Below are 12,328 nucleotides of genomic sequence, written 5' to 3'. Positions count from 1 at the left end.
ACTTGTAAATCCCACAAACTTCCCACGGGCTCATTGTTTTTAAACGGAAACCCTGTTTGTGAGATGACTCATCTTCTCATCGTCTTCCTTCCGAAAGCCGTTCTTTCCAAACTTTTTTTTTGCTCCAAATCCAAGGATTTATCTCGAGGCAATTCTCCCTCCTCCTCTCCACCAAAAATCGCCTCCTTCAAAAGGATTTTCTGTGCTTTCTCGCTTTGCTTGGCGCGGTTTGAACATGCCCTAGCACTTCACCGAACTTCCAAAATCCACTTCCTTTCTCTACTAAAATTCTCTTTACTCTCTTGTGATCCCTCCTCCTCTCAATTCAAGTCTTCTTGTCTGCTACTTTATTGGATATGGCTCCAAAGATGAAACTTCCCCAAAGAAGAAAATCAATCCGTGAGCCTGAGGAATTTGTCCGAAAGAAAAGGCATGCTCAGTCTTCCAGTGTTCCCGATCCAGTTTCAGTACCTGCTCAAGGTCTCTCTCAATCCTCCATAAGCCCAGTGTAAATCCTCTTTCTGATAGAAAAGTAGAAACCGGGAAAAACATAGATTTTCGGTTCTTTGAGAAAGAAGGCTTTACTTTTGCTACCAAGATCAAAAATCAAGGATGGGAACTTTACTGCTCCCTTAAGGAAGTCACCTATGTTGATCTAGTCAGAGAGTTCTACCGGAACCTAAATTATGGAAACGGGTCAGTGACTTCAACTGTAAAGGGAATTGATATATGCTTGGATTCTAGAATATTGGGAGAAATACTTCAGTTGCCTAGTGAAGGATACTCATATATGGAACTCCCAATTAAAGAAGAAGGGATCAGAATTATCTTAGGAAAACTTTTTCAGGAAGTTTAAACAAATTGGAAGCAAAGCTATTATCCATTGAGATGAGGGTCCTGCATCAGATAGTTTCAAAACTCTTCTTTCCTAGGAGTGGTAGACATGACTTACTGTCTGGCAGAGATGTATGTGTCATGTTTCATGTCATCACTCAGACCCCCCTAAACCTCCCCGCACTTATGATAGAGGCCATGAGAGAAACTTTGAATAGATCCAAGGCACACTTGCCTTATGGTATGGCCCTTACCAGAGTATTTAGGAGGTTTGGAGTTAGCTGTGAGGGGGAGACACCTACCAAGCTCTCACATGTGGACACTTTCAACCAACACAGCCTGCACCGAATGGGAATTACAAAGACTGTTGGTGGTTGGATCAAGGGCTCTGAAGAAAGAGCTGAGGAGAGAGCTGAGGAAAGAGCTGAAGACAGAACTGAAGGCAGAGTAGAAGAAGAAGGTCCATCTTCTCCTGTACATGACTTCAGGGCAGCTTCACCAGATACCCAGTTCATTCCTGATACTGAGGCTGGCCCTTCTGAGTTTACTAGGATGCCCACACCAGTGTATCAGCCAGAGAGTAGAGCACCTCATTCAGAGTTCAGACTGGCTGATGATCAGATCGAGCATATTTCACAGCGTGTGGCTTCTTTGCTGTCTAGCCAGTGGAGTAGTACTTCTTTTGCACCTGGAGCTACCTCTTCTGATCAGACCATTACTCCCCACATCTCCACTGTATTTCAGATGATTTCAGATCAGTCCGTCAGGATACAGCAGCTTGAGGACACAGTCTGGAGACTGACTGGCAGAGTTCTTGACTTGCAGGGGCAAGTCCTTGCATTGGCCCATCCCCAGCCACAGGAGTCTACTATTGAGGTCACAGACCTCACTGCAGAGGCTGGTAGGCTCAGAGGAGCACTAGAAGGTGGATATAATTTCTGAGGAAAGAGATCCGAGGATCGAGTGAGCATGCTACCACCCAGTTCACTGCTCTACTTCAATCTGTTTCCAGAGCACTGAACGTACTTGATTCTATCAGACTCATGGTATCAGCCCTAGCATCTCAGCATTCTCAACCACCCAGTTCATCTCGCTCTCCTACTCGTGGCAGAGGCAGACGGGTAGAGGACGCACTTCTGATCCATCATCTCCTCACCCTATATCTGATGACTCCGATCATTGACTTATCTTGATCTTTACTAGGTCCTAGGAGTTAGTATTTGTTCTAGGATCTATACCTCGGGGCCATGTATTGACAATTAGCTGGTTGAATTTTATTTTTAAGAACTATGTATTGAAACAATTATGATATTAATGGAATCATCTTTTACCTATATTTCTACCTCTTTGTAATGATCATATTTTGGTTATATATTTTCTTCTTGTTGAAATATTGTCTTCTCCTTGTTGTTGTTTGCTGCTGATAATTGCTATATTAAGGGGGAGCAAACATCTGTGAAAAACTCTAAAGAGGAAGAAATTAAAGAATATTTCAGAAAAAGAAAAGGAAGAGTTAACTATGTTTGATGATGTCAAAAAGGGGGAGAAATTAAACAAAAATAAAAAGCAAAACCCTAAATTATGAGAAAAAGGGGGAGAAATTAAACAAAAACAAAGATTGGAGAGATTAAAACAAATATTGAAGAAATTAAAATAAATATTGGAGAAATTAAACAAAAACAAGGATTGAAAGATTAAACAAAACTTTGAAAAATTTGGTATCGAAATTTGGTATCAGACAGAACTTAAACAAAAAGTTATCCATCAAAAGCAAAATCATAAGTACAATGCAAATAAGTATTTTTTTTATGCTCTGATATATTTCAAAATTCAAACTTGCTCTGATACATCTTTTGAAATTTTATTCACCTTGATACATCTTAAGAAATTTATTTTACTCTGATACATCCTACAATTTCTTTTAACTTGCTCTGATACATGATAAAATTTAATCCGATACAGTGTGAAGGTTTCTCTGATAAATTATAACATTTGATCTGATACAGTGAGAAAGTTTCTCTGATATATATATATATATATTTTTTTTTTGCTCTGATACAGTGTGAAATTTTTTCTGACATTTGCTCTAATACACTGTGAAATTTTCTCTGATATATTATAAAATTTTCTTGCTCCGATACATTATAAAATCTTTTCTGATATCATTGTAAAAATTATTTTTCTTGCTCTGATACATTGCAAAATTTATTTCTCTTCTCTTGCTCTGATATATCTTAAACTCAAAATGATCTAATACCCTTTTCAAATCTTTAAGAAAATGGACAAACTATTTTTGCATTTATATTACATGCCAAAAGAATCATACTCTTTTCAAGCATATACACCTATAATGGATTCCTTTGAAATTAATGCATTAACATAAGTATTTTTATTCAAATATTTTTCATCATCAAAAAGGGGGAGATTGTTGCTCCTAGATTGATTTTGATGATTACAAAGCAGATTGAAGGGATACAAATAATTTTAAAATGAAAAAGTCCTTATGCTCTTCAAGGGCAAAATCGTAATTTCACTAAAATCCTGATTTGATAGTATCATTTGATAGAACAAATGATTTGTAAACTATTGGTGAAAATTTCATTGTGTTTGGACTTATATTTTTGAAGTTATGAAGGTTTGAAGTGCATGAGTCGACTCATGAGTCAACTCATGGCACTGTGAGCTGATTGGCACGCAAAAATTCTCCTTGACACGCTAGTTTTCTGGCTTGGCACGACCTGTGAGTCGACTCATGAGTCGACCCACAAGGCATGAGTCGACTCATGAGTCGACCCCTGCTAATTTGAGCCAAGAATTTCCAGAAACGCATTCTCTGGTTTTTGCAACAGAGGTCGACTCATGAGTCGACCCCTGAAGCATGAGTCGACTCATGAGTCGACCCCTGCGACGGGAAATATCAGCAACGGCTATTTTTTTACCCATTTTAATTGCCATTTATGCTTTCTAAAAATCCTCTAACGGCTCTTTATCTACCTAAATTGTTTTCTCTTGCTTCTAATGCTAAAAATACTTTAAATGGTGAAAGAAATTACAGATTAAATAGCGGATCAAACGTGAAATCAAGAGAGACGAGGAGCAGAAAAAGAGAGAGAAGAATAGAAGAAAGGATCCGAAATTTGCAAGAAAAAGCCTGAGATCAACGAAAAATCCAAAAAGAAAAAGAGAGAGGATCCATAATATACCAGAGAGATTGTGAAAGAGAAAAGCAAGATCTTTCAAGGAGAGAATTCTTCACGCCTATTGTTTCAACCTTGATCTAGAGATCGTTCAAAGCTTTCAAGAGATCTTCAATCAACAATCAACCTCTTCTCAAGCATTCAAGCGTTCATCCACTTTGAGAAAATCCGAAAAAGGGGTTCTTCATTTGAGTAAAGCTTTTATTGTTATATTCGCTCATTTAAAGGAGCTGTTATTGTATTAATTTGTGCTCTAAATTTTCTAACTCTTTGTGAGTTTTTGTTCTTGTTTTTGGAGGATTTCCAAAACAAGGAAAGGTTGATCCGAACCTGAAATCGGAGTGTTTTGGGTTTACTTGTACCCGGGAAACAAGTGTTCTAGCTTGGAATAGCTAGTGTCGGAGTTTCCGACTTTTGTATTCGGGTTGAATACAAAGGATAGTGGATTGAAATTCCCAAGTAGGATCTTGGGGAGTGGATGTAGGTGCAAGGTTAGCACCGAACCACTATAAATCCTTGTGTTTGTGGTGTGCTTTATCGCTTCACTTTATTTCTTTATTATATTCTTGCATTCCTGCTTTAGGTAATTAATATTGAATTAAAGTCTTTCTTTTGATCTTCATAAGTAATCTGTTGGGCTTAAAATTTTTTAGAAACCCAATTCACCCCCCTCTTGGGTTGCATAGCTGGACAACAAAGAAAGACTAGAAAAATTTGATGCAAAATCCGATGAAGCTATTTTTCTTGATTTTTCCTCTTCTAATAAAGCTTTTAGAGTTTTCAACAAAAGAACTTTAGTAGTAGAGGAGTCAATACATGTTATTTTTTATGAGACTAATGATCTTCCTTCAAGGAAGAATGAAGGTATTGATGATGCAGGTTCTCTTATAGAAGGAATGAAGGAGCTCACTTTAAAAGACTCAATAATTCAAAATGAAGAAAAATATGAAAACAAACAAGATGATAAAGGTGAAAAACAACAAGAACAACCTCAAGATACAAATGATCTACCAAAGAATGGAGGTATGATCACAATCATCCCAAAAAATTAATCATTGGTGATCCTACACATGGAGTAAGAACTCGTTCTTCACTTAGAGATACATACAATCATTTTGCATTGATTTCTCATTTTGAACCTAAAACCATAGATGAAGCTGAAAAAGACTATAATTAGATCAATGTAATGCAAGAAGAACTTAATCAATTTGAAAGAAATAATGTATAGACTTTAGTTTTAAGACCTATAAATTATCCAGTAATTGACACAAAATAGGTATATAGGAATAAATTGGATGAACATGAAAATATAATTAGGAATAAAGCTAGATTGATTACAAAGGGTTATAATCAAGAAGAAAAAATTGATTTTGATGAGACCTTTGCACTTGTTGTCAGATTAGAAGCAATTAGACTTTTACTTGCATATGCATGCTTTATGAATTTTAAGTTATTCCAAATGGATGTCAAAAGTACTTTTCTAAATGGTTATATTGCTAAAGAAGTATATATAGAACAACCTCTCGATTTTGAAAATCATGCTTTTCCTAATCATGTTTTAAATTAAATAAAACTTTATATGATTTAAAACAAGCATCTAGAGCTTGGTACGAAAGGTTAAGTAAATTCTTACTTAATAATGAATTTTCAAGAGAAAATGTAGATACAACCTTTTTCATTAAAAGAAATCATGATGATATCTTACTTGTACAAATATACGTTGATGACATTATATTTGGGTCTACTAATAAAATTCTTTGTCAAGATTTTGCTAAGTTCATGTAGGGAGAGTTCGAGATGAGCATGATGGAAGAATTTACATTCTTTCTCGGACTCCAAATCAAACAAACAAAGAGATCTTCATCATCCAAACCGAGTACATAAGAGAACTACTCAAAAGATTTAGAATGGAGAGCTCCAAAATAATTGGTACACCTATGAGCCCATCATGTAAGCTTGACAAGGAAGAAGGAGGTAAAAATATAGACTCAAAATTTTTTAGAGGCATGATTGATTCTTTATTGTATTTAACTACTAATAGACCAGATATTATATTTAGTGTTTGTTTATGTGCACACTTTCAATCAAATCCAAAAGAATCATACTTAAATGCAGTTAAAAGAATTTTAAATATTTAAAAGGTATATAAACTCTAGGATTATGGTATTCTAAGGACTCATCAATTGACTTAATAGGATATTCAGATGTCGATTTTGCTGGATATAAATTTGATAGAAAAAGTACTAGTGAAACTTGCCAATCTCTTGGAGTTAACTTAATCTCTTGGTTTAACAAGAAGCAAAATTCGATAGCACTGTCTACGGTCGAGGCCGAATATATTACAATCAAAAGTTGCTGTGCTCAAATTCTGTGGATTAAGCAACAACTTGAAGATTTTGGCATCAAACTCAATGAAACTCTCATAAGATGTGATAACACTAGTGCTATTAATCTAACTAAAAATCTAATTCAGCACTCTAGATCAAAATATATTGAAATTAGGCATCATTTCATAAGAGAACATATCCAAAATAAAGATATAATTCTTAATTATGTATGTACTGAAAAATAATTGGCTGACATATTTATCAAGACCTTAAGTAAAGATAGATTTTATGAAATTAAGAGAGAATTAGGAATCTTTGATCCTTCAACTTGAGTATCTTTCTGATTCCAAGTTCAATTTACCAAAAATTTATTGAACTAATTTTTTTTTGAGCTAATTTCTTATCTTTCTTTTTTTAAAATCTTAAAACTATCCTTCATTTGATCAATCTCTCAAATGGACGCCCTTCCCTCAAGTTACAAGCTTTTTCAAAATTTTTTCATCATCTTTTTTAAATTTTCTTACCATGAGTCAACCCCCAAGGGTCGACCCTAGGATAAACTTATAATTTTTTATTAAAATCCATCGAGCTCTGTTTTATTGGGATTTCACCGATTGCAAAGAGCCGACCCCTTTGCCGTTCGTCTTCCCCATTCCATCGAACAAGATCACCTCCCTCTCCACTTTCATCTCAAAATCTCTCTTCCCACCAGATTTTTCCCTTTAAATCATTCCTTTAGGATTTAAATCTCTCTTCTCTTTCTTCTTCGTTTGGACGGTTCGAGCTTATCCTAGCTTCAAATCTTTTTCTCCAAATCGATGGTCTATCTTCCCAAAATCTTTATTTTTTCTCTAAAAATCTCTTCCACTCTATCACTCATCAACTCTCCTAAGCTATTTGCATGTCTCTTCTGTCCAAAATGGCTCCTAAATCAAAGCTACCACAGAGAAAAAAATCTGTTCGAGGGTTAGAGGAAGATGTGCACAGAAAAAGAATGACTGTCGAGCCTTCTTCTGCTCCAACTCCAATTTCAGGTCCTGCTCAAACTTCTTCATAGTCTCCACTCAATCCAAGCAAGGTACCTCTCTCCAATCGAAAAGTGAAACCTAGAAAGAATATAGATTTCAAGTTTTTTGAAAAAGAAGGTTCTCTATTGGATCAAAGATTAAAAATCAAGGAAGGAAGTTTTACTGTTTATTAAAGAAAAATACTTATGTTGATTTGGTCAGAGAATTTTACTTAAATTTGAGTTATTACAATGGAACAGTCAAATCCTTGGTGAAAGGGGTTAACATAGTTCTTGATCCATTGCACTTGGGATAAATTTTACACTTGTCTTGTGAAAGCTATACTCATATGGAACTCTCAATCAAAGAAGAAGGATTAAGTGCTATTTTAGGAAGAGCATTTACTAGAAACTTGAATAAATTAGAAACAAAAATTTTTTCAGTTGAAATAAGGCTTTTGCATCACATGGTTACCAAATTTTTTATCCCTAGGAGTGGCAGGCATGACCTCTTATTTGGTAGGAATATTTGCATCATGTACCATATGATCACCCAGATCCCCTTGAACCTTCCTGCTTTGATGTTTGAGGCCATGAGGAAGATCCTGAACAGGTCTAAGGCTCACTTGCCTTATAGTATGGCACTCATCCTGATCTTTAAGAGGTTCGAAATCTATTTTGAGGGGGAGGCGGTCACCAAATTATCACACTCTGACACCATCAACATCATACACTACACCGCATGGGTTTCTCAAAGATTGATGGTGGTTGGTCGAAGGGTGTTGAGGAGAGAGCAGAGGAGGAGAGACCATCTTCACCTCCTCATGATCACAGAGCATCTCCTGATATTCAGTTCATATCTGATCACGAGGTTGGTCCCTCAGAGTCAGTGAGGAGGCATGCTTCAGTTCCACAGTCAGAAAGCAGGGTACATCCTTCAGAGTTCAGACTTATAGATGATCAGATTGAGTTGATGTCCCAGAGTATTGCTTCTATTTTATCTAAGCAGTTTGCCACCTCAGTCTTTGCTCAGAGGTCGACATCTCAGACTGACTCAGATCAGACTTTGATCCCTCATATCTCTACTATTTTTCAGATGCTCACAGCTCAGTCCGTATGATTTAGAAGCTTGAGGGATATATTCTTAAACTGACGGACAAAGTTCTAGATTTGTAGAGGCAGATATTAGCCTTAGCCCATCTCCAGCCACATGAGGACATCACAGAGGTCTCCAACCTGTCTGCAGAGGCGGCTAGACTTTGAGGAGTTTTGAAGGGTGGATTTAATTTTTGAGGAGAGAGATCAGAGGCTCCAGTGAGACTGTCTCTAGTCAGATTGGTGCTTTGATGCAGTCCATGATGAGAGCTGTGAAACAATTGGACACCATCAGACTTTCTCTCCTAGTACAGTCCATAGCTTCTCAGGCTCCAAGATCTTCTCACCCTTCTGCTCGTGTCGGTACTTCTACCCGTGGTTGAGGCAGATGAGGTCGAGGACGTGCTCGTGGCCTTGATCCTGAGACTCCTCATCATATCTCTGACTCTTCATATTCTGATCCCTCTAGCTATTACATCTATTAGATCTAGTACAGTTAGCCTTTTATGTCTAGGATCTTACTTATGGTCTTTGTATGTATTGGCTGATTGGCTCATGGACAGTTGTACTTTTTTTTATCCATGACTTTTGTATGGCCTATGTACTTTGACTTGACTCGTATGTATTGTGACACTTATGTCATATTTTGGATATATATATATATATATATATATATATATATATATATATATATATATATATACTTTTAACTTCTATGAATATCCTTGGATTGATTTTTATGAATGGCATTAATTGAAATATCTTAATTATGTAATATGAAAAATACCTCATATATGTGCTAATGAAATATTATGAATGGCATAAATTGAAGTGTCTTAATTATATGATATGAAAAATACCTCATATATGTGTTATGAAATATTATGAATGGCAATATCTCTAAATGAGCAAATTGAAATGTCCTTTATGATTGCTATAGTGAGGGGGAGTCTCTTTCATTTTTTTCTTGAAAAGCGAGAGTAATGATCTTAATTGATGTTGTCAAAAAGGAGAGTAGATGAATAAAATCAAGCAATAAGCAAAATTATCTAAAATCGAGCAATAAGTAAAATTATCTAAAATCGAGTAATAAGCAAAATTATCAAAGCAAATTTATCAAAAAAAATAATCTTATAAGTTATCTTAACACTAATCTTCAAACTACTCATCATGTATTTTATTCAAATAATTGGCTATAATGTTTAAGTGATGCATCTTCATAAATTTAAATTCTTATTTAATACTTTATATATGTTATGTTTTGCTTTTGCTCAAGTATTTTGTCTTCATTAAAAAGGGAGAAATTGTTGCTCCATGAATTGATTTTGATGATTACAACATATTTGAGAGGGTTACTAATGATTTTGTCTTGAAAAAAGATTTATTATATTTCAAGGGCAAAATCATAATTTTATTAAGTTCTGATTCGAAAGCCTCAAGAGCAAGAATAGAAGATTTGTGATCTATTGGAGGTAATTTCATACTTTTTGGATGGATATGTTGAGAAAAATTCGAGTTTAAAGAATTGGGTCGACCCTATGAGTCGACTCCCGTCAAAAGGGACTGAACAGCATGCTATTTTTGACTGGCACACCCAAAGGGGTCGACCCTATGAGTCGACTTCTGTTGCTGTCAGGCTAAAGATACAGAACAGTGATTTTCTGTTCTAGGCTACAGAGGTTGATCCCATGAGTCGACCCCTGTGCAGAGGTCGACCCCATGAGTCGACCTCCTGTGACGAAAACTTTTGTAACGACTAATTTTTAGTTCTTTTTGACAGCATTTAATGCTCTTTTAATGATCTCCAACGGCTCTATTTCAGTCCAAATTTCTCTCTACCATCTATTGAAGCTATAAAGGTACTTAAAGGAGGGAAAAATAAGTAAGATTGAAGAGACTCAAGCATTCATTTTTCAGTCCTAAGTAAAAAGATATCTTCAAGCAAAAGAAGCTTCAATTCAAGTTCATCAATCTCTCAAGAGCTCATTCAATCTTCAACCACTTTGAGAAAAATAACAAAAGCTTCCTTCTTATTGTGTAAAGTATATTTAAAATTTTATTTGCTCATTAAAGAAGCTAAATTTGTATTTTCGTGTGATTAACTCACATACTCTGTTTTGTCTTAATCTTTAGTTTTGCAAGAGTTCAAAAATTGGAAAGGTTGGTCCGAACCTTGAATCGGATTGTATTGGATGGCTTGTTTTCAAAAAATAAGTATTCTAGCTTGAGATAGCTAGAGTCAGAAGTATCGATATTGTATTCTTGATTGAATACGATTTAGTAGATTTGAATTCTCAAGTAAGAGCTTGGAGAGTGGATGTAGGTGCAAGGTTGGCACCGAACCACTATAAATCTTGTTTGTTTGTGTTGTGCTTACTTACTCTCTTTCTAAATTTTTTTATCTTCTTATATTCTTGCATCTAATTTCTACATCTTGCTTAAATCACTCTCTACATATATTCTGCTCATTGTTATTTAATTCTCGTAGTTCTAAATTAACTTTAAAATTTTAAAAATCTAATTCATCCCTCCCTCTTGGGTTGCATAGCTGGATAACATCCTCCGTCAATGAAATCACCTCTGAGGAACCACGACAAGAGGAAGTACTGTCGGTTCCATTATGACCATGATCCTAATATCGAACAATGCATTCAACTGAAGAATGAGATAGAAGATCTCATTCAATGGAGCTACCTCAGAAAGTTTCGATGCGATTGCCTGACTCAACCTCCTGTCGACCAATAACCACAGCCCCAACCTGAGGAGATAAATAATAATCGACCAACGATCGGAGTCATCAACATGATTTCAAGATGATCGAGAAACTGGAGGACAACTTTCGAAGAAGAATCATCTAAGAAGCAATGACTTGATAATAATGTAATTTTTTTTTCGGATGATGATGTTCGAGGAATACAAATTTTTCATGATGACGCTGTCGTCGTCTCGACGATGATAGCAAATTATGATGTAAAAAAAATTCTTGTGGACAATGGAAGCTCCACAGACGTGTTATTCTATTTGATTTTCTCACAAATACAACTACCAACTAATCGACTCAAAAAAGTCTCTATGCTTTAATTAGTTTCACTAGATGCAGTCAGTGTGGAAAAAAAAATTACTCTTTCTCTAACGCAGGAACCGAACCATGACAAAGCACCATCCTCTTAAAGTTCACAGTTATCCAAGTTCTTTCAGCTTATTACATCATACTCGGATGATCGAGACTCAATGTTAAGAGCGGTGATATTAACTTACCATCTACTTGTTCGATTCCCAACAAGAAGCGAAGTGGATGAAATATGTGGAAATCAACAACTAGCCCGATGCTGTTTCATAGTTTCTACTGAAGGCAACAAACCTGAAGACCCTTTGTCGGTTGATAAATTAAATCAGAGGGATAGTGAAGAAAGGGGCGAGCCAACTGAATAGTTGGTTTCGATCCCATTAAAAGAAGACGACCCTACAAAGACTATCCAAATTAGATCACAACTTTCTGATCTAGAACGGAAGCAACTGATAGACTTACTGAGAGTAAATACTGATATTTTTGCTTGATCGACGACCGACATGCCTAGAATTTTCTCAAAAAAAATAACTCACTGGTTAAATATTTCAAAGATCTGACAAAGTACTTGATGTCTCCCCCACTACCTACAAAATCAAAGGAGAGAGAGATACTGTATCTCTACTTGACTACATCATCAGAAGCAGTCAATTCAATTCTTGTCTAAGAGGATGAAAATTAGATCCAACAGGCTATCTACTATACCAATAAAGTGCTCCACAATGCTGAAACCAGATACTCAAAGATAGAGAAGATGATCTATGCTCTAATCATATCGACTTAATGCCTTCAACCATACTTT

This window comes from Elaeis guineensis, chromosome 1, assembly GCF_000442705.2.
Source record: "Elaeis guineensis isolate ETL-2024a chromosome 1, EG11, whole genome shotgun sequence".
NCBI classification, from domain to species: Eukaryota; Viridiplantae; Streptophyta; class Magnoliopsida; order Arecales; family Arecaceae; genus Elaeis; species Elaeis guineensis.
Note: the sequence above shows the minus strand (reverse complement) of the source record.